The sequence below is a fragment of the Lolium perenne genome, chromosome 4 (genome assembly GCF_019359855.2).
Source record: "Lolium perenne isolate Kyuss_39 chromosome 4, Kyuss_2.0, whole genome shotgun sequence".
Lineage (NCBI taxonomy): Eukaryota > Viridiplantae > Streptophyta > Magnoliopsida > Poales > Poaceae > Lolium > Lolium perenne.
The window spans coordinates 207,063,552-207,068,967 of record NC_067247.2 but is presented as its reverse complement, the minus strand read 5'-3'; the positions used below and the strand labels follow the sequence as shown (position 1 = coordinate 207,068,967).

Genomic DNA, 5,416 nt, shown 5'->3' with positions numbered 1-5,416 from the left:
AGCCTTTCGCCTATTCGTCTTAGCACGGGATCCTACCCTATGGAGTATGTACCTCCCCGGCACCATGGCAGCTCACCTCACTTTGAGCGTGGCTCCACCGCCAAGCCAGGAGACCCATAGTGTCTTCCGGACGGGTCAGCCCCGAAGGCCTCTCGTTATACTATTGTCTCCACCAACGACAATCCGGATTCAGGGGTAACCTTACCCTTATATAGTTGTGCGGTGTCCCATGTTAAGAAGAACAAACTACGAGCTAAGCCCCGTCCCACTCCAGGGTAATGTGGTTGCGCGGGTTAATTGTCACGGGTGAATACTTAGACGCCAAAGTTTTCGAAAACAAGATTTTCTTTCCAACCATCTTTGCCAAGATCCTTTCCTTTCATAAACATACACTTGGGTAAGTCCAACTCACCCAAGGTTTTCAAAAATTCTTTTCAACAAGGTATTTTTCCAAGAGGGTTCCCAACCTATAGTTCTATGAAGGAACTAAGAGTCACAATGACATGATGCTAGCCATCATACCACTAAGGGGATGATAATTGAGGTGTTAAGGGGATCATACATACTTAGGATAAGCATGTATAGGGACAACATAATTAAGATGATTCAAACAAGGGTCATGATGTTAATCATCATACCACTAAGAAGATGACAACATGGATATGGTCAAGGGGCATACATGCTTAGGGTAAGCATGCATAACATCAACAAGGGGGTTCACATACTTGGGAGCAAGTATGCAAAGCATCAACAAGGGGTTCAACATACTTTGGGAATAAGTATGCATAGAGTAGAGGACCAAAAATCACCCATGATACAAGGAACCAAGTATATAATGGAGCAATGAGCACAACAAGAAGGATAAATAGCAAGAGATCAAAAGATGGCTTGCCTTGGTTGGCTTGTTTGTCCCTGGACTTCTCCAACTCCATCAAATAAGAATTCCAACAATATAAATAAAATCCTCGTCCGATTCCACTTCTTCTTCTTCTCCGGAATTGTTCGCATCTAACGCCGGAAAATATAAAAGGAACACAATCAATCACATTGCACCAACAAGACAACATTCAACAATCAACAACTAACCATGAAGCCAAGGTATAACATACTAAGGACCTATAGATACCACAAAACAACTTTAAGAGTTTTAATTTATAAAACCCCATTTATTTACCTAGTAAAGGTATGAGTGCATCACAACTTAGCAATTGCCTCTCTCGGTTATCACCATGGTATGAACCAAACATCCCCTGGTAGATAACATCATAAAGAGGACATGAGCATTAGTTTGGCATCACAAACATTCACAACATAATTTTAAACATTTTTGGAAAAGTAGAAATCAGTTTTTCCCAATTTAATTTGTTCCCATAACACTACATCCAAAATAGGAAGCAAACCATAAAGCATATCATTTGAAAACTATAGCAAAACAATAGAGCTAATGTTAAGTTGCAGAGGTTTTGTTTTGCAAGCATAAAACTAAGGTTGCCCATCTCTACTAAAAAGAGTTGGTCAAGGGTTTTAAATAAACTGAAAAATTTTGCTTCAACAATGCATGTCACACATATACATTACTAACAGCAACAAATATGCATGAACAGAGACTAATAATATTTTTCCTAGATGGCCAGTACTAATACGAGACTAACCCAATTAGAATCACCCAAAAATATTAAACCTACAATTTTAGGAATTTCTTTGAATCTGACTGTACAGAAAACAAGATCTGTAAGCCATAAATCGTAGAAAAATCCTAAAAATACGAGTCCAATGGCATTTGAAAGATATTTAAACAGAGAAGCATACACAGTTGGATTTGGGTTCAAATTGTTTCTGAAACTCTCACAAATGGATTTACAAGTTTACAGCATGTCTGTACCATTTGCTTTCTCTCTGGAATTACAAAACAGATAAAGGTTTGAAACTTGTTTGAGATGATTAAGAAAACATCCAGTAGTGCTACCAAATTAGAATCAATCCATTTGGATCACAGATGGATTTTTGGTGATTTAAAAGCTAACAGCCATGTCTGCAGAACACACATAACAAGTTTAATTCACCACAAATCGTACACAACTCATACAAATATGAGGTCAGCTGCATCTGAAAGGTATTGAATAGGTGGTTCTTACCCAGTTGGTTTCATTCAAAAATTCGTTTCCAAGCTCCTGGTTTAATTCGACAAAGTCAGATCTGACCAGATATTGATCTGTGAACCATTTCAATCCCAGGAGGTCATTTGAAGTGAAACCAACGCCAAAATGAAGGTACTGGAGAGGGCTTTGACCCACAGTTGAGTTTGCTCAAAAAGGTTTTGTAAAACGGAAGAAATCTAACAAACAGTGATTCTGCATGTTTATAGAACTTCATTTACCATGCAAAATCCGTAACGAATTTGAGGATGAGACCAACGCCAAGTTGTAGATATTTTCAATACCTATCTGTGGAACTTTGAATCACTCGATTTGGATCTGCACACAAGATTTGGCGGATTTTACAAATTCGTACCAGAATCTGAAACAGCAAGATACAGAAATTACTGCAGGGATTTGGACGAACTTTGCTCAAGAACTTCAGATCTGAGGATTGCTCAACCTCCTCCATGCTTGGACCAACATGCACCTGCATCAAGATCCAATCTTAGCAATGGAGGAAGAAGAAAAGGAGAGGAAACCAGCTAGGGTTGGGGAGAAGAGAGTGAGAGAGATGCTCTCATGGTGAGGATGAGCTTGAGGAGGAAGAAGGGGAGCTTCATCTTGGCTGGTTTTCATGGCCATGGCCGGCCATGGGAGCAAGGGGCAGCACCATTTCGTGGTGGAGGGCAGGAGGAGAGTGTGAGGGAGTGGAGAGTGAAGGAAATGAAACCAAAGGGGAGGTGGTGGCCGGCTAGGGCCAATTTATAGAGGGAGAGGGGTGGCTGCCTCCTTTGTTCATTGGTCAAGGGAGGTGGCTGCCTATTTAGTGATTGGGTTAGTTGGGAGGCAAAGCTTGCAAGAGAAGGAAATGAGGAGGAGGGGCTGGCCGAAATTCATGTCATGGCCGGCTCCTTTCTTGTCATGAGCAAGTGAGAAATGTGAGAGAGAGGCACAACATCAATGTGTATAGGCCAAGACATGATGTTGAGAAGATAATGTCCATGAGTGATTTGGATGATGATACGTATAGGAGTAAATACATATAGATAAAAATAAGTGTGAGGTGATATGCACTCCAAGGATAATTGTTACCACTATGGTTGGGACAAACATAAGATGAAAAATAGACCCAAAGGTATATGTGATGATTAGAAGTTTTTATTTGAATTCAATTTTGGAAGGATTGAGATTGACCACATGCAACAATGCATGAGCATGTCAAGGTAGATGGGATGGTGATAGGGGTTTAAGTAAGGGTAGAACAAGATTAAGAGAGATGGTGAGTGAAGTATCCAAATACTCACAAGGATGGATATATTGACAGAAATCATCAATTCATGAAGTCAAGATGATGATGGAAAAGAATAGAGGAGTGAGATAGGTATGATGAAATATAAGTTGCTCTTCAATTAAGAGGTCAATTGGGAGTGATTTGAAAGTATCAGATGATCATCCATTTGATCAAGAATTGGAGGATGAGGGGATACCATCTGGTAGATCAGAGATGTGCAGGAGATGCCTTTTGAAGTAGAATTCAATTGAAAGGTATGTGACACACCTCAATTGTCTAGAGACAATTGGGGATGAACCATAGTGGAATGGAATTTGAAAATATTGAGATAAAACTAGTTGGAATCATAGGAGTTCAAAATATTCTACTTACTTTCTCAAGTACAGTAGAGTTTTTCTCAAATGTAAAATAAGCAAGAGGGAAAACAAGAAATGGTATAGGTACCATAAACAAGCCTTTTGTTAAAAAGAAGGCAAGATAGAAAATAATGTTTTTTTAGAAATCAGTACTAGGTAGAAATGGGATGAGAAAACAAAACCCATTTCAGTTCCTTGTTTTCCTTGAAGAAATATCTTGAAAAGATTTAGTAAAACTAGAAGTAGTTTTGTGATCAAATCTAGAGAAGGAAAATCAATAGGATTTTTGAGAGAGAAGACTAATTTAGGGGGAAGTGTTCTCAAGGGTAGATGATGGCTACAAAATGTACCCATCATTCTCACTCTTGGTTTTGTGAAGATTAAACTTGAATAAAAACAATAGGTAAAATTGAAGGAAGTGATCTAGTGTCGAATCATTGAATAGGATACAAGATCAAGTTGAATATGTGAGCTGCAAGGATTGACTGAGACATGCAAGACGTGGAGGTTGAAGAGGGAGATGCACAGATGAGATCCATGCACTGAGATCACCAATAACAGTGGTGGTTGCTTAGACAACAACTGCCAAAGTCTGGAACTTATAGGCTTGCCAAAACAGATTGTTGACTTGGCTTCAGAATCAACCATGATGAGTGGGTATAAGAGAAGGATGTGATGAGGGGTAGACGATCCCAAGTTTTGAATTAATGATGATTGAGCTATCTTATACCACAAAGAGAAAAATCAAGATGGCACACTCATGTTGTCATTAGGAGAGAGGTTTGATGTAGTAAAAAGGAAAACAATTTTTCCTAAGCCACACATGTGTTTTATTTGGTGAGTTGCTTGTTTAACCACCAGGGGTGTTGTTCTATGAGGTAGCACAAGACAAAACTGGCAAGCAAATCAAGATAATTCATCTACCAACAGATCAAGGCAATTCATCATAACAAACAGATCAAGGAAATTCATCTTAATTAGTCTAAAGAAAAAGTTTTTGTTCCCCCTAATTTTTGCATTAAGGACAATTAATCAAAGTTGCAAAAGTTGGGGTGTTACAACTTCCCCCATATATATCCCTCTGTAGCCGTCATTAGAACTTGGATTTTGATTAGATTAAAAGTTAGCCAATTGCTGCAACTTCGTGTACTTCTTTTGAGGCCAACGCCCAGAACAAGACCGACTATTCGGAATCCCACCATTATCAATCAAGCTTTCATCTCTATTCGCAATATTCTGATTGCATCTTTAGTTTTTACTTGTTCTCGATTTCAGGTAGGAATTAAGAACCTTGCTGGTCAGGCTGATCGTGCTCCCGCAAGATCAGTAACTCCCGGAGATTGTCCTAGCGATTGCATTGGCGCACGAGCTTTGCACGTGTAGTGATAGGGCAAAGGTGTCCGATCTTTCGATGAGATGGGGATAATTCGATTTGTTGGTGGAGTTCGTGCTTGACGATCCGACTACACGTGCAAAGCTCGTGCGCCAATGCAATCGCTAGGACAATCTCCTGGAGTTACTGATCTTGCGGGAGCACGATCAGCCTGACCAGCAAGGGTCTTAATTCCTACCTGAAATCGAGAACAAGTAAAAACTAATGATGCAATCAGAATATTGCGGATGAAAGATGA

The 5,416-nt window shown here is 39.6% G+C and overlaps 1 long non-coding RNA gene across 2 annotated transcripts; it reads right to left on the bottom strand.

Annotated features, from left to right (window-relative positions):
• Positions 1-676: 676 nt before the first annotated feature.
• On the bottom strand, positions 677-2,678 carry LOC127295093 (uncharacterized). Of its 2 annotated transcripts, XR_011756678.1 has the most exons (5): positions 2,563-2,678; positions 2,378-2,474; positions 2,136-2,212; positions 1,175-1,250; positions 677-1,008 (listed from the first exon to the last, which is right to left on the bottom strand). It is a non-coding gene; the product is annotated as an uncharacterized lncRNA (long non-coding RNA). The 2 variants fall into 2 exon arrangements; XR_007847521.2 differs by lacking the exon at positions 1,175-1,250.
• Positions 2,679-5,416: the final 2,738 nt, after the last annotated feature.